At 39.5% G+C, this 23,185-nt stretch overlaps 1 protein-coding gene across 1 annotated transcript in view; it reads left to right on the top strand.

The window, feature by feature from the left end:
- FHIP1A (FHF complex subunit HOOK interacting protein 1A) overlaps nt 1–23,185 on the top strand; it is a 243,087-nt gene that overhangs the window by 72,549 nt on the left and 147,353 nt on the right. The window contains exon 2 of the mRNA XM_044224871.1: nt 6,196–6,322. The gene's annotated coding sequence lies outside the window, so the exon portion shown is untranslated. The remainder of the gene's footprint in view (nt 1–6,195; nt 6,323–23,185) is intronic.

Raw genomic sequence — 23,185 nt, 5'->3', positions numbered from 1 at the left:
TTTTAAAGATTTTATTTTATTTATTTGAGAGAGAGAGACAGTGAGAGAGAGAATGAGCGAGGAGAAGGTCAGAGAGCGAAGCCGACTCCCCATGGAGCTGGGAGCCTGATGTGGGACTCACTCAATCCCGGGACTCCAGGATCACGCCCTGAGCCGGAGGCAGTCGTCCAACCAACTGCGCCACCCAGGCGTCCCTTTAAATTTTTTTTTTGGTGGGGGTTACTAAACAAGTGTATTCTGTGTTCACATGGGAAAATAAGCATGAATAGCCAGGACAACTCTGAAAAACAAAAACATTAAAACACATTATAGGAGCACCTGGTGGCTCAGGCAGTTAAGCGTCTACCTTCAGCTCAGGTTATGATCTCAGGGTCCTGGGATCCTGCATTGGGCTCCCTGCTCAGCGGGAAGCCTGTTTCTCCCTCTGCTGCTCCCTCTGCTTGTTCTCTTTCTCTGTCAAATAAATAAATAAATAAATAATCGTTAAAAAACCCCAAAACCCCACATTGTAAAGTGGGGTACCTAGGTGGCTCAGTCGATTATGTATCTGACTCACCTCAGGTCTCACCTCAGGTCTTGATCTCAGGGTTGTGAGTTCAAGCCCCACTTTGGGCTCCATGCTGGGTGTGGAGCCCATTTACCAAAAAAAAAAAAAAAAAACCATATTGTAAGTCTATAATAATTGAAACATTGGTATTACCAAATACCATATTTAGCATATGATAAAGATGACCTTTCAGATTAATTAGGGAAAGATGCTCTGTTCAATAAATAGTAGTGGAATAAGCAGGTAGCCATTTGGAGTGAAAAAGCTGTTTAGAGCAGTACCTCAAATGTTAAGCCAAAACCTATATAAAACAGATATTTAAAAAATAAGTTCTAGAAGGCAGCATGAGAAACTTATTTTATAATCTTGGAGTACATAGGTTCTTTCTAAGTAAGACAGAAAACTGAGAAGCCATAAAAGAGATGGACCACCTTGATCCATCCGCACCCCCCCCCAAAACCCCAACTGAAAAAATCCTGCATAAGGAAACCAAGAGAACAAGAAAATTGGGGAGAATGTTTGCTTTTCATATCACAAAGGGGGACTAATTTTTCTAATAAAGAGTTCCTACAAATCCCTGAGAAGTCCAGCCCTTCAGTAGACAAACGGACAAAGGATACAAATAGCCTTCTGGAAGGGAAATGACGGTGGCTTTGGCTTTTACACTCCACTCATTAAAGGAGATTTGCATGTGACAGCTACGTGGAGGTATCATTTACCACTATTAGATGGGTTTATAACCTACCCTATAAAGGGTGTGAATGCAACACAGTAGCCCCTTTAGTGGACCATCTGGCCCACTGAAATCTATCATATGAAAAATCTTGTATGTTTTGACTAGGAACTTCAGTTCTAGAAATTTATCCTAGATATGAATACGTTCTCTGAGACATACTATATATTCCTGTGTAGTATAAATGTATCTTACAAGCACATACATATTACATGCATGAGAAAATGATTTATATACAAGATAATTATTGTAGGAGTGTTTATAATGGTTAAAGATTGGAAACAACTGAAATATTCATCCACAGCAACTGAATAAAAACACTGTTACATCTGGATATTAGAAACTGCGCAGTCATAAAAAATATCAGTGAATCTCTTTATGTATTGTTTTGGAAAAATTGCCTGTATATATTTGGTGAAAAATGTAAGGTACAGAACAGTGTATATAATATATTTATTTGTGTTAAAATGTTTGCTTGTTTATGAATAGATACAGTTTCTGGGGAGTGTAATTTGAATTTGAATACACCCCCACCACTTCTCAAAAAAAATTTCATTTAGCACAGTGCCTTGCACTTAGCACTTATGACACATTGTTGGTGGTGGTTATTTCCATTATAATTACAGGGTTCTTTTATTTCATGAGTTGATTTTTAACAGTTGGTTCTGGAAGAGGAAGCCTATCTCACTATAAATGCTGCTTAATGAGGGTCATACTCATATTATTCATCAAAAATGCTGTATGTGCTTCCTGAAGTATGTTTCTTGGAGGATGTCAGTTCAGGCTTCTCAAACCAAAGATGTCAAATAAGATTCGGGAACGTTCGATTAAAACTGAGCAGGCTTCTTTCCCGAGATTTTCTTGGAGCCTTAATACACATAATGTGCTTTGTGAATATTCAGGAGGAATATTTAGAATGCAATGTTTTCCAAATTTATTTGAATGCAGAACTTTGAACAGCAATGGTTACTCCTTTTTTATTTTTTTCCCCCTTTAAGAAGCAACCTTTGAGTAGTTGTCACTTTGGGAAACAGCACTTTAATACTTAGATTTTGGTTTTGTTCACCCTCATTATTCATTCTAATAAACTTGTTTTTTTGATTCATTCCTAAGATGCCTGTCATCTCTCCCTGCCTGTTTTTCTTCCTCTGGGATATGCTGCAACTCACTAATTTATTTCTGGGTTAAGACCTTCCAAAAGTCATCCAACTTATGCTGGGTTTCTTGGGTAAAGAGGAGACTCTGTGTATCTAATGCAAAATCTCAGGAATTGATTGAATGGAAATTGAAGATTGAAGCTTAATGGGTTTCAACTTTTCCCAAAGGTTTAGGGTTGCTGGAGTGGAGGGGTGTGGGAGGGATGGCGTGGCTGGGGGATGGACATGGGGGAGGGTATGTGCTATGGTGAGCGCTGTGAATTGTGTAAGACTGATGATTCACAGACCTGTAGCCCTGAAACAAATAATACATTATATGTTAATAAAAAAAAAGTTTTGCCATCAAGGGAAAGGAATAAGATCAACTTAATGGGTAGTATAGTTGAGGAATTGTGAGCTTAATGTGGAGAAGATAACATCATTGTGGCTCAGAAGATATGGGACCTACCTCTGTCTTCACAGTTTCCAGCTATTCCCTCTTGAACAGGCTCCTTTGCCTCTTGTACTTCATTTTTATAATCTATGAATTCAGGGATTGGGTTTAAGTGCATCCATTTTAAGGCTGAGTTATTATATGCTTAATGGAATCAGTGAAGGATTATAAGACCACATAGAACATTTTGTTCTGCTCTATAGTGTCCACATGTGAATATAATCTATCTCAGATCAGCTCTTTTGGAGAATGAAATTATTCAATAATTAGCTCATAGTCAGTTGCATGTGTTGGAATGAACTTGTTGAACTTTTAGAGACTTCTGTTTTGATTGATTGATTTAATTACCTTGCAGGAAAGCACTTGATTATAACAGAGGTCAATTAATATAGTGCTATGGATAAATCCACACCTCCTGTGTAAACCCCTGCATCTGTTTTACTGATTATAGGGAGAGATTTATGATGTAGGTATTAATTATCCATCCCTACCCCTTGCCATGTTCATTTGGTGGTTTTGCTAATACTTTTTGTGTATTCCTGTCTATTAACAGGTTTCTGAACTCAGCACAGCAGAGGTCTAAATTCATTGAATTTATGCCATCTGGAAATGAAGTTTAGATTTTGTTCTTTTGTTGAAATTAGGGATGTGACATCGCTGTCACACAGGAGTGTGAGCCTGAGTTTGATTTTATTATATGGAGGTAGGACATTTTGTTCAAAGGAGAGCACTTGCCTGAGCAGAGATTTGAGTGTGACTGAGTTGTCAACCCCACCCTCTTTTTAGCAGGAGAAATATTTTGTTTTTAAATGAGATGACAACCAAGAGAGCTATCAAGACCCAGTGAATTTTAAAAGAGTCCTTTCAGTTTACTTGAGTTCTGTTTAACCTTGCTTTTGATGTCATTCTCTGTATTACTGTTAAAGGACTCTGGCTTCCTTTGGAGTCCTGAAGTGTGGCTGCCAGGGAATCATGATGGTAAAATAGAAGTGGTTCTCAGTAAAGCACTCACCGACACACAGCGATGCCTTATTACCTAAGTAATACTCAAAATGTTGAGTGTAAGGAGAGGGTATATGATAATGGACACTAAGATGAGAGAAGTATTTTTCATGAATTAGAAATGCCCTTTCATAATTCAGCAGTCACAGGATGAAGAAAGGTTCAAAATCACCTGAAAAGCATCTGGAAGCAATCTGTAATTCTTAAGAGGCGGTAGAAGAGCCTCTGTCTCTCCCATACATGATGATAAAACTGTTCACATGGGATTATGGAGAAAGTAGCATTCCATTCTTTGTAAAACCTCTTGTGATGAAATTGCCTGACATGTGATTATAAACTTAACTGTGATGTCCCAGATGCTTAATAAATGATTAACTGATTAGAGTGAAGAAGGCAGATTTGAAGGTCCTGAAGAAAATTTTTTTTTTGAAAAAGATTGTACACCCCAGCTAGTGGTGGGGGTGCACGGGGAGGGGCAGAAGGAGAGGGAGTGAGAGAGTATCTTAAGCATTCTTCACACTCAGTGTGGATCTCATGACCCTGAGGTTATGACCCCAGCCCCAATTAAGAGTTGAATGCTCAACCACCGAGCCAATCAGGCACCCCAAATTTTTGGCATTTTTAAACAACAGAAATTCAACTGAATAAATTTGAAGATAAATTGGCCTTATTCCACTGATTTATGAATTGGGCAGGATCCCATCGCAATAGAAAGGAACTTCACAGACCTGTTCAAGAAGAAAGGTTTTTAAAGGCAGAAAGGGTGTGGAAAATGGAAATTATTAGTAAAGAATGCATTGTTTCAGGCAAGTTTGTCTTCCTAAGGGAGATGGAAGGGGTCTATTAGGTGGATTATCTCCGTGGTGCTCATTCAGCTAATTCCATGTTGATTGGCTAAAGGTCACATTCCTGGGGGGATTGTGGCGGGTTGAAATGCAATTAGGTTAGGTATTAAGTCTTGGTTTGCTGACAGGATTTAGCACTAGTGACTCCATTTTAGACCTGCTGTCTCCTTTTAAGGATATGAAGAATTGATTTATTTGTATGGAAAATGTTACCTTTTATTCTTTAGTCTCATACTCACTCTTCTTCTGCCTGGTCATTACCACCACTGTGCCTGGTTTTAGAGGTTTAGGTCACGCTGAGGTCTTCCTCCCAAGACACCCCCATTTTTTTCCCGCTTTCTTGAAATATTTGTTACAAGAAAAGGTATTACCTTCTTAGCCTTTGAGGCACCTGAAGGTCAAACACACAAAAACCTCTGACAGTCATTCTAGGAAACCATCTTTTAATATATTGGACTGTTGCAGAAAAATTATTGCATTCATAGGTGGTTCATCCTTGTTACACAGAGATTTTGAAAATATCTATTTGTTATACTACATTCTGACTTGAATTATTCACCTTAACCCATCTAAGTTGGGGAAATAGTTTACCTAATACTTATAACTTGATTGAAACAAATTGTATCTTATTTCTTGCTTTTGCATAAGTAGTTGTGATTATATATAATTACAACATTGTACTCTGCTTTTTCTTTATATGATAATGGCATTTTCCATTTTATTATAAACTCATAAAAGTTTTGATGGTTAAGTAAACTATGTTATATCACATTTACTTAACTCTTCCCCAGTTACTGGGCATTTAAATGGTTTCCATGTTTTAAATATAAGTGTGTATGTGTATGTGTGTGTATATATATATATATATATTTTTTTTTCATTTTATTTTAATTCAAGTATAGCTATCATACAGTCTTATATTAGTTTAAGTTGTGCAGTGATTCAGTACTTTCATATAACCCCTGATGCTCATCAGGGCAAGTGCCCTCCTTAGTCCCCATTGGTGTAGTTTGAAGTGGTGTTGGGGCACCTGGTGGCTTAGTTGGTTCAGCATCTGACTATTGGTTTCCGCTCAGGTCATGATCTCAGGATTCTGAGATTGAGTCCTGCATGGGGTTCCATGCTCAGCAGGGAGTCTGCTTGAGGATTTCCTTGCCCTCCCTCTGCCCCTCCCCCTTCTCTCTCTCTCTAAAATAAGTAAATAAATCATAAAAAAAAAGATGAAGTGGTGGGGTTCAGAGCCAACAGCCTTGAAAGAATTCTTGTGATGTTTTTGGTGCAAAAAAAGTGGTTTTATTAAAGCACGGGGACAGGACTTTTTGCTTTTAATTTCCTTGATGATAAAGCTAAGTGCAGTCTGAGGAGAACCCACTCAGCAACCACAAATGGCAGTAAAAGGAAGGGAGACAAACTTGAGAATCTTAGATTGGGTTTCCTAGTTTCTTAATGATAGGATATTTTTTTAATTCTTTCTACAGATCTTGGAAGCCTTCTTCTGGGAGTTTCCAGAAGTGCCCAGTGTTGGAGAAATCTTTTCTGTTGCTCTGGTACAGTGGAGAGAGCAAATACAGCTCAGCAGTAGGCTCCTGAAGAGAGCAATCACAGGTAATGTCTTACTACTATTGATATGAATTTAGTAATGTTCAATAGCATGCTTTAAAAAAAGCCTACTTGAGCTCGCACATCCAAGTCAACATGATCTTGTTCAAAACCATTCTTTTTTTGAGAGACTGTCCTCTACTCAAAACATTAAAATTTATTTATTTTTTGGAATAGCATCTTAATCCTCTGGTGGCATTCTCTGTGGTGGCAAATCTCAACCATGTGGGGCATGTTTGGGAAGTTGTTGAAACTCCTTTAGCGCTAAGGTGGTGAATCTGGGGGGCTCTAATTTTGATCAAAAACCAGACAGTGCAGTGATATAATGAAAACATTTTTCCAAAATTTGTGTGTTTGAAGGCTTATACACTGTACTGAAAGCTGATTCTAGGGACGCCTGGGTGGCTCAGTCGTTGAGCAGCTGCCTTCAGCTCAGGTCATGATCCCATTGTCCTGGGATCGAGTCCCACATCGGGCTCCTTGCTCATCAGGGAGCCTGCTTCTCCCTCTGTCTCTGCCTGCCTTTCTGTCTGCTTGTGCTTGCTCTCGCTCCCTCTCTCTCTCTGACAAATAAATAAAATCTTTAAAAAAAAAAAAGAAAGAAAGAAATCTGATTCTAAGTAGAGGTGATTGTAGGTTTCAAACAATGGCAATATTGTTAAAATAAGCAATATGTTTTTATAAGCTTACAGAGCAGCATGTACTGCTTATTTGACTATATACATGCTGGTATCCTTTCTTATTAAAATCAATCAATCAATCTGTCAGCATTGTAGAAAGGGCTTCCTGTATTGATGAGGTTAAATAAGATGAGATCTAAACTTCCTTATAAGGTATACCTCTGAGCCAGTGTAATTTGTATCTTACTGGTGGTGTGTTTTACATTGTTACTCCAAGTATTATTAGAGTGTTTGTTAAAAATGCACATTAAAAATTCAAATTATTGGGGTGCCTGGGTGGCTCAGTGGGTTAAGCCGATGCCTTTGGCTCAGGTCCTGATCCCAGGGTCCTGAGATCGAGCCCCACGTCCGGCTCTCTGCTCAGCAGGGAGCCTGCTTCCCTTCTTCTCTCTCTGCCTGCCTCTCTGCCTACTTGTGATCTCTCTCTGTCAAATAAATAAATAAAAATCTTTATAAAAAAATTCAAATTATTAGGTCCCAATCTAGTATATCAGAACCAGAATGGGAGGGGGAAGGGTTTGGGAATCTGCATGTTACAGGAGATGTCAATGATTGACACTCCCAAGGTAGTAAATTCATATTTCTATCTCATCTTTGTGTTTTTTTTATGTAAAGGTGTTACTTAGTTATTTCTTTGATTTTTGCTTTGAATAAAATAGCACAGGACTATGTTCTCAAGTAGCTTATTATTAGGTCAAATTGAGAATGTAATTGAATAAAAATGTACTTTCAACTCTATGTCTAAATTCAGAATGGATATATTTTTTCCTTAGATGCTAATGGATAAATCTGATTTTGACATCTAGATGCCAAACACTAAATTTCATGAAATATCTGCTCTTTCAGTTTGCTAATAAGTTGTGTCTCAGGTCTCTTACTCAATTGTGGATGGTCAAGAGCAGTGGGGAAGCATTGGAGGCCCCTGGTCTGTGCTGCGCTCACTTAGCATCCGCGCCAGTTTTTTTTTATTTTTAAAGATTTATTTAATTTTTATTTTAGAGAGAGAGAGCGCACATGCTCAAGGAAGCAGTGGGGGAGGGGCAGAGGAAGAGAGAGAGAGAGAGAATCTCAAGCAGACTGCCTTCTGAGCACAGAGCCCAATGCAGGGCTCTATCCCAGAGCCTTCAGTTCACGACCTGAATTGCAGTTAAGAGTCAGGAGCCCAACTGACTGAGCCAGCCACCCAGGGGCCCCAACCCAGCATTTTTCAGTAAACATTGTGAGGAAAGTTTTGCTGTGTGATTCATGGTTAAAACAGAAAAAATACAGTGTCCTGAGATTTTATGAAGCTCTTTGAACCCCTCAAATGAAAGGGAGTATTAAAATGAGATGAAATAGTGGCCTTTGATATGAAGTTATTTTCATTACCATGTACATTCTTTAGTAATTATTCCTATAAATTTATTAATTTTAGGGAATGCACACCTTGTGTGCAAAGTGTTATTTTTTTAGATATTATCAAGGGCACAGATTATACCTTTACTTTAAAAGATATGTACGACTATAGCATTCTGTGCATGTTAATACTGAGACGTAATTACTTAATCTAAAATCAAAATGTGTCTATAGTTTCCTAAGTAAAGGCTATTACCTTGAGATGCTTCTTTCTTCAAATATTTATTAGTATGAAGTATTCCATTAAGTTTATACCTTAAAATTGTGTTAAAACATACCATGTAAAATTTATCATTTTTACCATTTTTAAATGTATGTAGTTCAGTATTATCAAGTACATTCACATTGTTGTGCAACCAATTTCCAGAATGTTTTCATCTTGCAAAACTGAAACTATATTGAACAACACATCTCCGTCTCCCTTCCCTCAGTCCCTGGCAACCACCATTCTATTTTCTGGCTTTATGAATTTAGCTGTTCTAGATCACTCATGTGTGTGGTCTCATATAGTATTTTTCTTTTTGTTAGTGGCTTGTTTCACTTAGAATAGCATTTGTCCATGTTGTAGCATGTGTCAGAATTTCCTTACTTTTTAAGGCTGAATACTGTTCTACCATATTTTGTTTATCCTTTCATCAATTGTTGGAATTTTGTGTTCCTTCCCCTTTTGGCTGTGGCAAATAATGCTGCCTGTACATAATAAATATGGTATATAAATATGTTTGAGTCCCTGCTTTCAGTTATTTTGGCTGTATGTATCTAGAAGTGGAATTGCTGGATGAAATGGTACTTCCATGTTTGATTTTTGGAAGCTCTGTTTTCCACAGCAGCTACATCATTTTACATGCCCATCAGTAGTATCCAAGAGTTCTAGTTTCTCCTCATCCTCACTGACACTGGGCTTTTGTTGTTCTTTTGTTTGGTTGTTTCTTGACAGCAGCCATCCTAATGGGTATGAGGTGGTATCTTGAGGTTTTGATTTTCATTTCCTTAATGATAAGTGATGTTAAAGATTTTTCATATGCTTGTTGGTCATTTGTGTACCATTTTGGGAGAAATATTTAGTCAAGTCCTTTGTGCATTTTTTAATTGGGTCATTTGTCTTTTTGTTGTTGATTTGTAGGTTTTTTTCTCTCACATATTCTGATGTTCACTGTTTATCAGATATAGGGCTTGCATATGTGTGTGTGTGTGTATACATATATGCATATATATGTGTATATATGCATATATGTGTGTGTGTATAAAATCTCCCTTTTGGTGGGCTGCCTTTTTGTTCTGTCCTTTGATGCACAGAAATTTTAAATTTTGATGTAGTTCAGTATGTCTCTTTTCACTTTTGTTGCCTGAGCAAATCAACGTCATGGAGCTTTCCCCCCATGGTTTCTTCTTAGGGTTTTATAGTTTTAGCTGTTATTTAGGTCTTTGATCCATTTGGAGTTAATTTTTGTATATGGTGTAAAGTAAGGGTCCAACTTCATTCCTTTGCGTGTGAGTATCTGGTTTTACCAACACTCTTTGTGGAAGGAAAGTTTATACTTTTTTTTAAAAAAAGGATTTATTTATTTACTTGAGAGAGAGTGCGTGAGCTGGGGGTGGGGGTAGGGGGATGGAGAAGCAGACTTCCCGCTGAACAGGAAGCCTGACATAGGGCTTGATCCCTGGACTTGAGCCAAAGGAAGACACTTAACCAACTGAGCCACCCAGGTGCCCAGCAAAGTTTATACTTTTATTTTTTATTTTTTTTTTTAAAAGATTTTATTTATTTATTTGAGAGAGAGAGATAGTGAGAGAGAGCACGAGAGGGGAGAAGGTCAGAGAGCAAAGCAGACTCCCCATGGAGCTGGGAGCCTGATGTGGGACTCGATCCCGGGACTCCAGGATCACGCCCTGAGCCGAAGGCAGTCGTCCAACCAACTGAGCCACCCAGGCGTCCCAAAGTTTATACTTTTAAAGACAGTTTAGGTTAAGGAAAAGAAAAGCAGATCATAAATGGCTGTGTTGCATCTATGTAGGAATTTCTAGAAAGTCCTCTGTTTGTAAATAAGAAGATATTTCAGAAATAATAGGGCATTGCATAGACTTGAAGCCCACCTTAAACTAAGACTTAGTAAATGTAGGTTGGCATAGAGCTTGTGTTTAAATTTTATGCTTGTTAATTGGTGGACAGTGACTTCTTCTTCTTCTTCTTTTTTTTTTTCCAAAGATTTTATTTATTTGACAGAGAGAGAGATCACAAGTAGGCAGAGAGGCAGGCAGAGAGAGAGGGAGAAGCAGGCTCCCCACCGAGCAGAGAGCCTGATGCAGGGCTCGATCCAGGACCCTAAGATCATGACCTGAGCCGGAGGCAGAGGCTTAACCCACTGAGCCACCCAGGCGTCCCTGGACAGTGACTTCTTATATTTGGGCTTTGGTTATGGTAAACTCTTGAGTTTTGGTTTTTAGGTATGGGTGTGTATGTGTATCTGTGACCGGTTATTTTTTTTTTTTTTTTTTTTTTTTCCCAGTTAACTCTGGCCAATGAAGCATTCTCTAATGTTTTAGGGAGCTTTAGTTTCAACTAAACATAAACAGAGTCAACCTTTTCATGGTAAAGAATAACCAGTAATGCGTCCTGGGGAAAACCTTCAGCCAGCTCAAACCATTCACCTGTCTGTGTAGCAGAAGTTATTTGGAACCTATTTTTGCCTCTTAGCTGTAAAAAGCAGTATGTGTGTTGACAGAACGATATTTACACTGGTTTTGAAAAGGTCAAAACCCAGATATTGTACTCTTAGAAGTGAGGTTATTTTTGGGAGGTGAGGAGGGTATTGGACACTGAATGGGAAGAATATAAAAGCAAATATATGTGACTGAGAGGACAGCCTGGGCAAGGAACTTAGAAGGTAGCGGGAGCAGCTTAGGTGGGTGTAGGAGTCCCATGGAAAATGAAAGGATTGAACACTTTAGGTATATTACTTTCTTCGGAGGAAATGATAGCAGATACTAAAGGTAGCACAGCAAGTACCATAAATGGAAAATGGGTTTGAAAGGAGTTGGAAGACAATATGATATAAAATGTGTCTGATGGTCCTGAGGAGATGCTGTCAGGGGAATTCATCTGGGTACGGATTTTAGACGTGTTCTCAGAACAGCGAGACAAATAGCAGGTAGATAGAGGCAATTACAGGTATCCTGAGCTGTTGAGAGAATTGCATATTTGAATATAGTATTTCAGGGTTAAGACTTGTCTACATGAGAAAAGAGTAGCAGTTAGAACAGCACTAGAATGCTGTCTTTCTGCGGTAATATTGGATATCTGAGTCATGCAGGATTGGGGCGGTGAGTGAGGAATGTTTCTCTGTGGCTCCCAGGGCTCTGTGCAGGACCAGTGGGAAACCATTTTCAAAAGTGGTTTTGAAATTAAAAAAAAAAAAAAAAATCTAGCCTCAAGACTGGTTTGGGACTAGATTTCCTGAGTTGACTAAAATAGAAAGATACTTGGGTGCCTGGGTGGCTCAGTGGGTTAAGCCGCTGCCTTCGGCTCAGGTCATGATCTCAGGGTCCTGGGATTGAGTTCCGCATAGGGCTCTCTGCTCAGCAGGAAGCCTGCTTCCCTTCCTCTCTCTCTCTGCCTGTCTCTCTGCCTACTTGTGATCTCTCTCTGTCAAATAAATAAATAAAATCTTAAAAAAAAAAATAGAAAGATACTCAAGATGACATCTTAAAAGACAGATAAATTAAAAAGACAAATAATTAAACCAGCTCTTGAATGTTATTCTGAAATTTGTTCATTCTGCATGTACCTTTTCCTAATTTATAGATTTTACAATCAGGATCTATTTTTACCTTCTTTTGTGAATTTGGTCTTTTTCTTTATTCAGTTGGTTTTGTTTCTTAACATGTTCCGTGACCCTTGTAATTTCATCCTAGCTTAGTCTGGATCTTTTCCAGCTCTGTATGTGTCTTCCAATTTACTAGAATGGCTTAGAATAAATGTATGTAATTTATGTTTGGTCATGTTTTCTATTTCATTTCAATATCATTCCTGAAACACTTTGCCTTTTCTTGGTCTTTAAGGGTTCAGAGCTGTATTGAATTGATGTACATAGAGGAAAGTCTCTAATGACTCTGCTGCAGACCAGAGGTTGTCAGAGTGTGGTCCCCAGATGAGCAGCAACAGTCTCACCTGGACACTTGATAGAAATGGAAATTCCAGGGTTGATTCAGAAACTCTGGAGGTAGAACTTGGATATTTATATTTAACAAAACCTCCTGATGATTCGGATGCATATTAAAGTTTGAGAATTGCCCTAGACCCTCTCATAGCTGTGTGCTGTTGTCCAAGCCATTCACATTCTTTCACCCTTGGTCTCCCGATCAGATGAATCAAGGGTTCTCAAATGTTAGTGTGCGCATAAATTATCTGGTGAGTTTATTTTAAAAATTTCAAAAAACAGTAAATTTTTCTAACTTCATACCCTGAGATTCTGATTCAGTAGATCTTGGATGACTCCACTATCTGCTTTTTAGCAAGTTCTCATATCTGCGATCTGAACCAGTGGGTGTCTCTGAGTTTCCTTCAAGTCCAGAAGTATATGGTTTAAAAATAGCTTTTTTGGGTTGGGGGGTTCAGTAACTGAAAGCTTGGAGGCCAGAACATTTTTTTTTTTTAAAGATTTTATTTATTTATTAGCATGCTGTTCTCTGGCTAGAACTTTATTTGTAAAATGCAGTTGGGATTATTTTTCACTGAAGTCATTAGGTTTTGACTTCTTATCTTGAAAAATCTTACTCTTTCTTGCTTACTTAGATTACTATATGAGATTTTTCTGAGGCTTATCCTCATTAGTGAGGAAGTTTGCTCGCTAAAAGAGCTTTCTGACTCTTACCAACTGGAACATTTTATTATGTGGTTCTTTTAGGTAATTTATAAAAATAATTAATAAACTTTAAACACTGGCTCTCAGGGATTACTGCATTTTTTGAGATCTTTTTGTCCCTACCCTTTATTTCTAATCTCTGAGTTTGTTCCCTGTGTGTGCTGCATTCCCCTCCTCTGACTTCTGAAGGAGTTCAGATCAAGCCTCCCTAAAATGTGCCACTTTGGCAAGTGGATTACTTTGAGCTGAATTCAGTTAAGGCCAAAAGAGTCGGGAAGAGCTTTTACCTCCCCCTTAGCTGCCTAAAAGAATTTATATAGAGGGCTTGTTCCAGGAAGAGAACCATCACCAGAGATAATTACAAAGAATATGATCTAGCTGTGGTAAGCTGGGGGGAAGGCCTGGAGATCAAGTTCTTTTTCTGTGTCCCTCTGTCTCTGCATGGCATGGAAAACATTTGTTTACCAAATATGAGCTCTTCCCATCCTTCTGTAAATTGTCTTTCTCCCCTTCGAAGTCTCAGACCCCAACCCCCTTCTCCTTAGCTCAGGATGATATATAAACTTCAATTGCCCAACTGTCTGTGAGTCACATATTTTATGGGGTTCCTGAATGTACATAATGAAATTTGTTTTTCTCCTGTTAATCTGTCTTATGTCAATTTAATTACCAGACCAGCCAAAAGAACCTAGAAGGGTAGAGGAAAGATTTCTGCTTCCCCCCAGTGTCATTCATATTTTTATTCTTCAATTTTTATAGTACAACCTTACTAGAATTATTTTTTGTGAGTCTTCCTCTTGTCTCAGTGACTGCTCCTTCTCAGTCTTTTTCCCCTTTTCCCCTGAATGTCAGTGTGCCCTAGGGGCTATGTGAATTCTTTCCTCCTTGTCTCACCCACATGCTCTCCCCTCAGGTCCCACTTCAGCTTGCTTGCCAGGCCTTGCTCAAATGTCCCCTCTGTATCACCCTTTCTGTAGTAGCACCTGGTTCTCAGAGCTCCCCTCTGAGCTTTAGCTTTGTACAATCAGCTGCCTACTGGGTGTCCCACAGCTGGATCTGGTTAAAATACCTGAAAAGCTCCTCTTTCTACTCCGTAGAAATCTGTGTCTCCCCTCACGTTCCCTGTTCTGGTGAATGGCATCACCATCACCCTTTATGTAGCTAACATTTATCCAGCATTTCCTCCATGCCAGGCATTGTTGTACGGACTTTTATGTAACTCTGACAAAATCCTTTGAGATAGATTCTATTGTTATTCCCATTATAGGAATGTGGAAACTGAAGCACGCGGTGCTTAAGTAGCTTCCCCAAGGTCGCAGAACTGTTAAATCGGTGGAGACGGAATCCCGGAGTATGTAGTCTTCATCATTGTGCTCTGCTGCCTTTTTCTCTCAGTAGCCCAGCCATCTAGGATTACCTTTACTTCACCCTCTTTCTCTCTGCATGTCTGCACAGTCCTCTTGAGCCCACCTACTAACTCTCTCTCAAAAGCATATATCCACTTCTCTGTTTCCTATTGTAAGTATTCTGGCCCTGGCCTCCATCATCTCTCACCCCAGCGATTATAACCCATGTCCTGTTTCCCATCCATTTCTTTATATGATTACCAGTGTGTTATTCTTCCTTGTAGCAAATCTGACTATGACACTTCCACACTCACCAGCCTATCCCCCCCATCATCAGTTCTAGTGTTGGGTGAGTCCTCTATTATTCCACTCCACTGTTGAGTAAGCCCCACCAGTTCTAAGGGGAGGATGTTTCAGACATTTGAAGGATCTCACCATAAGGCAGAGAGCTGGAAAGGTGCAGGTAATATCTGGGTAGTATCTGGCATATTGAAAGTTAGAGAATAAAAGATAAATGATATCTCTGTTTTTGCCTCTCTTGGTCCTTAATTTCTATTTATAGCAATAAAAGAACAATAATAAATAAATAAATAAATAAAAACAACTTAGAGACTTGTCTGGCACAGAAAGGGTTGGCATGTGTCATTTTGGCAGTTCCCAGGAGAAGCACCATCCCCACTCCCACTCCAGTTCTGTGCTCTGGCACAGTAGACTGTTTGCATTCCCTACAGTGGGTCATGTCCCTCCTTCTTTGGGCCTTTGCATACGCTCTTCCCTTCACCTGGAATACTCCTCCTTCATTGCCTCATTTGTCTGGCTAGCACTATCATTTCTATTTTCAGGTCTCAACTTAAATTTCAGATCAATCTGGAAAGCCACCTCTGATCCAATTATCTTTCAACAATTTGGGTTAAATGCTTTTTGTTATCTCTTCTTGTAGCATACCTATTCTTTCCCTACCTGTTCGCAAAGATGAGGGTCGTCTTTGATGAAGAGTCATCAAACTGTATTTTGATTGTTCAGTTGCTTCTCTCAGCCTGTAAGGTACATGATTTATTTCTATGTTTCCATTGCCCAGTATAGTTCTTCAGTAGATCTTGATTGTGTGGAAGAGTGAACAAGTATTTAAATGAGCTAATTGATTTCTGCCAAATCCACCTGCATCTTACCTTTTTTTTTTTTTAAGATTTTATTTATTTATTTGACAGAGAGAGATCACAAGTAGGCAGAGAGGCAGGCAGAGAGAGAGGGGGAAGCAGACTCCCTGCTGAGCAGAGAGCCTGAGGCGGGACTCGATCCCAGGACCCTGAGATCATGACCTGAGCCGAAGGCAGTGGCTTAATCCACTGAGCCATCCAGGCGCCCTGCATCTTACCTTTTTAAAAACAACTCTAGAAGTTGATGTATCAGTTAGGGTTGGACTCACCCATAAGTAACTGCCAGAATCAATGCCTCAAATATATTAGGGGATTATTTTTTTTCCCACATAAAATAAGTCTAGCACTAGGCTATCCAGGCTTAGTAGAGCAGTTTCTTGATTATTGGGGACCCAGGTCTGTCTGTTTTTCTGCTTCACTTTCTTGGGTATGATCCTTGTCCCTGTGTTCTCATCTGGTATCAGAAATCTAGCTATCTGTAGGTCTTCATTCAAGGAAAGAAGAGAAAGGTCAAAATGAAAGAGGGAGCTTGCCAGCAATCTGCCTCTTGCTCCCACCCCTTTTAGGGGCTTTCCTGAGAGGCCTTCAGTGGATTTACCCTCATACTCATTAGCCAGATTGTATCACTGTATTACCTCTGGCTGCAAGGGAAGCTGGGAGATACGTAGAGTTTTTGCCTTAGTTATTGGCTGCTACTATAAAACTGGGAAATTTTTTTTTAAAGATTTTATTTATTTGACAGACAGAGATCACAAGTAGGCAGAGAAGCAGGCAGAGAGAGAGGAGGAAGCATGCTCCCCGCTGAGCAGGGAGCCCCATGTGGGGCTCGATCCCAGGACCCTGGGATCATGACCTGAGCCAAGGCAGAGGCTCAACCCACTGAGCCACTCAGGTGCCCCAAAACTGGGAATTTTTTTTTTTTAAAGATTTTATTTATTTATTTGACAGAGAGAGATCATAAGTAGGCAGAGAGGCAGGCAGAGAGAGAGAGAGGAGGAAGCAGGCTCCCTGCTGAGCAGAGAGCCCCATGCGGAATTCGATCCCGGGACGCGAGATCATGACCTGAGCCGAAGGCAGCGGCTTAACCCACTGAGGCACCCAGGTGCCCCCAAAACTGGGAATTTTTTAATAAGAAAGGGGAGAAGAGGCATCTGGGTGGCTCCGTTGGTTATGCATTGGACTCTTGATTTTAGCTTAGGTTATGATCTCAGGATTGTGAGACTGAGCCCGAGATGGTGCTTCTCACTCAGTGCAGTGTCTGCTTGTCCCTCTTCCTCCTCCTCTAACCATTTCCCTCCACCCATCCCCTTTGTGTGTTCTCTCTCTCCCTCACTCTGAAATAAATAAAATATTTAAAAAAATAAGGACGGAGAGAATTACCAATCTTTTGAGATATTTTGTGAGATTATTTGCAGGTATATAAAACATCTAATCTATTATTCTTTTCTGGGTATTTGCACCTATTGATTTGAGAGTATACCTTCTTAAAATCTCATTGAGGTATATCCCAGTCTTCTGGTGGGAGAAGAACATTTAAGCAAAAGATTTGACAAGAAAGCTTAAGAAGGAGGGAATTTCTCTTTAATTTCCTTCTCTTTATTTTTCTATAAATCTAAAATCTAAATTCTATACATTGGATAATTTTGATAATTATGTAGTAAAATTCTCAGGATATAATATTGAAGAAAAAGAGCAAGAATCAAGATTTGATCCCAAGTCATTAAATTCTTTTATAAAAAATTCCAGTTTTAACAGTTCTTCATTCCACTCTAAGGGTAAGCCATATATATTTAATCCTTTCTATTATTGAATGCAACTTGTCTTAACTTTCCACTATTAGAAATATTCCTTGACGAAAGGCTTAGGACATTTGTAATAATTCTAGTTAGATTCCTGGTAGATTTATAGAAGAATGGACAGGAGAGATTAAAGATACAGCACCTTTATTTATTGATATGTGTTGCCAATTCTTTTGCCAAATGTGTACATACACGCTTATGCTTCTGATTTTGTGAAATTTATGAAATTATTAGAAAGTATAGGAAAAAGACTAGAAAATATTAAAACCTTTTTTTTTTTTTTTAGTATATGTGATGCTGAAGCAAGCACATAAAACTCTTTTTTAAAAAAGATTTTATTTATTTATTTGAGAGAGAGAGATAACAAGAGAGAGAGAACATGAGCAGTGGGGAGAGGGAGAAGCAGGCTCCCCACCCAGCCAGGAGCCCAATGTGGGGCTCCATTCCAAGACCCTGAGATCCTGACCTAAGCCAAAGGTAGACACTTTAACCAACTGAGCCATCTAGGCACCCAGATATTAAAGCTTTAAAAATAGTTCATCTCTTGTGCTTTGAGTGATTTTACTATCTTTATGTTTTCTATACTTTCTTTGCAATGACTATATATTGTTTTTATGATTTAAAAAGAAATTCAGATGAATATGCCTTCTATTTTGATTATCAACTGCTGCTTTTCTCTTTAGGGTCTCAGCATCAAAAGTGAAGTTGTATATTGATGTTTTAATCAAAGAAGAGTAAACGATGGCAGATGTATCCTGTAGACTTTGTAGTTTACATATTAGACATGTCTTATTAAATTTGTTTAGAGATCCTTTCTCTACTTCTAATAATTTAGACCTCCCCTATAGTAAATTGAAATAACAGAAGTTGCTGGGTCTTTTTATTTTCCCCAGTGGCATTTGTTGTAGCTGTTAAAAACAAAAGCACCACAAAACTTAAATTCTCATATTAGGTAGTAGGATTAGAGAATTACCTGTGTCTAGTCCTAGGGTCTTTTTGAAGGAAATTCTTTTTTAAAAAATTTTTTTATTTTTAAAGATTTTATTTCTTTATTTGACAGACAGAGATCACAAGTAGGCCGAGAGAGAGAGAGAGAGAGAGAGAGAGAGAGAGAGAGAGGAGGCAGGCTCCCCGCTGAGCAGAGAGCCTGATGCGGGCGGGGCTCTATCCCAGGACCCTGGGATCATGACCTGAGCTGAAGGCAGAGGTTTTAACCCACTGAGACACCCAGTTGCCTTGTCATCATTTCCAGGGCAGTTGTATTAATATATGAGTATATATTTGTTTCTACAGGCAGAAAGTGAGAGGATTATGGAGCATATGTGTTTATGTAAGTGAACCTTAAGTAAGATAAGGTGTCCCAGTGACCTCTGTAGCCAGGAATAGATTAATTTTAGAGGTGCAGTCCAGAATGTTAGATAAAGAGAGGGTGTATGAAAAACATGTTAAATATAAACCAAAGTAGCGTCAGTTTAAAAGCAATGCAAATAAACCTCTAAAACAACACTATATAGTCAGGGATTTTGGGACTGAGGGATGGGAACGTGAGGTTTAGATTATGTTTGGTGGGGAAAGGGCAGACTTGTGGGAATGTTTTTTGGGTAGTTTTCTACAGGCTGTTGAGAATAAACATACTTTTCTAATGTAAAAGTATTCTGTGGACTGCTGTAAGATTTTGCCCCTAGTTTTGTTTTCCGTCGATTGAGAAAATAATATTGATAGAATGTTATGAAGACCCTAGTCATACTTTTAAGTAAATTGGTATTTTATTAAATATGATACTATCTGTGTACTGTCTATATGTATTTGAAAAAGTGGTAAAGCAGAGTTTGGCAAACAATGGCCCATGGACCAAATCTGGCCTGCTGCCTGGTTTTTTGTTTTTAAGATAATCTATCTGCTGAAAATAGTTTATGCATTTTTAAATGGTTGGAAAAAAAAAAGACAGGGGTACCTAGGTGGCTCAGTTGGTTAAGCATCCAACTCTTGATCTCAGCTCAGGTCATGATCTCAGGGTTGTGAGATGCAGCCTGCATCGAGCTCTGCAGTGGGTGTGGAGTCTGCTTAAGGTTCCCTTTCTCCCTCCGCGTGTGCCCCCCACCCCACCCCGCTCGTGTGTACTCTTTTTCTCTACAAAAACAAACAAAAACAAGAGTATGTATAGAGAGCATACAGTTGACCCATGAACAACTTAGGGAGTTGGGGACAGACCTCCCTGCTCAGTAGAAAATCCATGGATAACTTTTGACTCTCTAAAACCTTAACTACTAACAACCTCCTGTTGACCAGAAGCCTTACTGAGAACATAAACAGATGATCGGCATACATTTTGTATGTTCTATGTGTTATATACTATATTCTTAAAGTAAACTAGAGAAAAGAAAATGTTATTAAAATCATAAGGAAAATGCAGTTACAGTACTGTATTTATTGGAAGAAAAAAATCCACATATATGTTGACCCATGTCATTCAAACCTGTGTTGTTCAAGGATCAACTGTGTAGGTATCCTGCAGAGCCCAAAATATTTATTTTAAGCTGCCAACCCTTGGTTTAAAGCAGTGGTTTTCAACCAGAGGCAAGTTTGCCATCAGGGGACATTTGGCAGTGTCTCAAGACATTTTTGGTGGTCACAGCTGTGGGGGGTGTGGATGTTAGTGGCAGTTACTGGGTAGAGGCCAGTGATGTTGTTGAACATGCTAGAGTGCACACAGTGGCTCTTCTAGACAAAGAACTGACTGATCCAAAATGTGGACAAAGATACTCTCCTTGGGTGCCTGGGTGGCTCAGTGGGTTAAGCCACTGCCTTCAGCTCAGGTCGTGATCTCAGGGTCCTGGGATCGAGTCCTGCATCGGGCTCTCTGCTCAGCAGGGAGCCTGCTTCCTCCTCTCTCTCTGCCTGCCTCTCTGCCTACTTGTGATCTCTCTCTGTCAAATAAATAAATAAAATCTTAAAAAAAAAAAAAAGATACTCTCCTTGCCCAAACTTTGGTTAGGCTCCTCTAAGCCTTCTTGACCAGGTCTCAGCCTTTGCTGCCATCCTGTTTTTGGCCTGCCTAACTCACTTTTGGCAAGAATTCTGCTGAGTCAGTTTACTGAAAATTCCCCTGTTCTTCATATCTGATCACCCTTGAAGCCTGATCAAATTCCATACCCCTGATATCTGATCACCCTGGCTTGTGTTCAGCAAGAATCTTGGTAGATCAGTTTAGTAAGAATTCCCCATCCTTGATGCCTTGTGTTAGTAATTTTCCATCTGCTGACCCTCTCGCTCTGTTTGTTGTTTGATAAGCGATTGTCGGTTGTTTTTTCTGTATTTGGAGTTGACCCTGATTTCTCTCCCCTCTTTCTATAGTCTTGACACCTATTGCAATAGTCCTGAGTAAAATCTTCCTGACTGGTTTTCTTCCTGACTGGTTTGACTAGTGTCAGAATATTTTCACTTTAACAATGTCTGTGGTTTTGAGGGTTGGAAACCCCGGGCTACGGTAATGTTCGGTTCAGGTATGAATCTAGAGATGGCCTCTGTGGAATGATTGCAGCAAGCCCCCTTTCCTCTGGGGTTCCTGTTTTCTAGGGAGGAGGGACCAGCCAACACAAACATGCGCTTAGGGAACAGTTGCTTCAGGACTTGGACGAGTCCAGTTGCAAAGATGTTTTACTCTAACCATGTTTCCAGGGTAGAGGAGAGCTGTCTGGAGAGGTATGGCTGTGCTGTTTGGCCCTGGCTCTATTCCTTGCATATCCTTAAGAATGAAATAAGGTTGACTCCATCTCGGGGGATTTCATTATTTACCTCTCTTTGTCTCCAGTATTTTTCTACATACTGGAATCTTCCTTAAAGGAGAACACCTTGCAATCTTCAATTCAAAGTAAAAGGCTAAATAAAAGGCCAATGTAGGAACTCGTTAAAACAAGTTTAGGCCATTACAATAAATAGAAGTGATTGCTATATCTTCCCTGTTCTCATTTAGAAGTGTGGATGAAGAGAAGCGACGTGTGCACAGGGTCTGAAGATGTGTTTCTGTATGTGGGGGTAGAAGCTGAGAAGGTTAGTGAGAGAGAGGCAAGAGCAAGTGAAAGACAAAAGCCGTAACTTGATTTTTACTGTATATGTGTGTCCCCGTCTCCCTTTCCTTTGGCCTGCTTGTTCCCTAAGAACTGGAGCCAGTTAGTCCCTGTGGCTTTGCTGCCTTCTCTGGGCAGAAACCCTAGATCCTGGGGTTTACCTACTGGTCTGAGCTTCTCTCTTTCCCACATGAGGCCATTCCTGCCCAGTACAAGTCCAGCCTGCTCAACTAAACCCTTGTAGCAGGTGGTTCAGGTGATTCTAGATCTCTCTTTTTCTTTAACAACCTCATTTTCCTTGACTACATTATTGCTGACTGGGCTCTGATATATGACTTCATAAAATGAGTGTAGTTATAAAATGGCCACAGAGCCCTGATGCATGCCGATTAGACCCTCTCTCTGCATTTCTGCCCATTCTCCACCCGGACTTGAATTCCCTTGCACCCCCATTTTTTTCTGGAAATGTTTCTTCATTTTGCTGACTGGCAGTCACAGTGCAGATGCTGCTCCTGTTTACAGGTCTCCAGCCATTGTCTGGGAGAACCTTCCCTGAGAGACTTTATGGATATGATCAGGACATGACTAGAGACTGTTTTTTAATGACGTGAAATTGCTAACCCCGAAGATGTCCAAAAGGACACGGGGAAACCAACGTTTGTGCCAAGAGGGAAGGGGAGCGTGAAGAGATTGCTCTTTGGCAGCCTGCTGGACTTTGCGGCCACTCCGTAGTTTCTGGGTCCCAAGAGGACCGTTTTAATGTACTAGCAACTCTGTAAAAGAAGACAGCAATCAGTTAACTAATGAGGCAGAACCTCCTCATTTACTATTTCTTATTAACAGACATAGAAAAATCTTTTTTTCCCCTGGACTAGATCGAGATCAGCTGTTCTCTTCAAATAAAATCTGTCCATTAAAAAAATCAACCCTGCTAATCTGTCCTGAGAAATACTGTGTAATCTAAGCTGCAGAATACTGACTTTGGAGGCCGCCTGCCTGGGTTCAAACCCTGGCTCTGCTTCTTGTCCCCTGGGGCAAGTTATTTCACCCCCTCTGCCTCAGTTTCCTCAGCCGTGAGACAGAATAATAACATGCGTACTCTGTAGCGCTGTTGTAAGGGTCATTCAGACACGTCTCCTTTAATTGTGCTTCGTTTAGTTGCTTTCACCGATAACTGTGTTATTTCCAAATAGAAGATTTGCGGCAACCCTGCCATCAAGCTGGTCTTTCAGCCTCCAGTTGCCAATGGCATCTGCTCACTTCATGTCTCTGTGTCCCATTTCAGTAATTCTCACAGTATGTCAAATTCTTATATTTATTTATTATATTTATATATCATTTATATTTATATTATTATTTATAATATATTTATATTGTGTTATTTATATTTATTTATTATATTTATATTTGTTATATATGTTATTATTTATTATATTTATATTTGTTAATGATCTGGGATCAGTGATTATGACTCACTGAAAGCTCAGATGATGTTTAGCATTTTTTAGCAAGAAAGTATTTTTAAACTAAGATAGGTATATCAATTCCTTTGGCTGTAGCACA

Source organism: Neovison vison, chromosome 11 (genome assembly GCF_020171115.1).
Source record: "Neovison vison isolate M4711 chromosome 11, ASM_NN_V1, whole genome shotgun sequence".
Classification (NCBI taxonomy): Eukaryota; Metazoa; Chordata; class Mammalia; order Carnivora; family Mustelidae; genus Neogale; species Neogale vison.
This window is presented reverse-complemented; position numbering and strand designations above follow the sequence as displayed.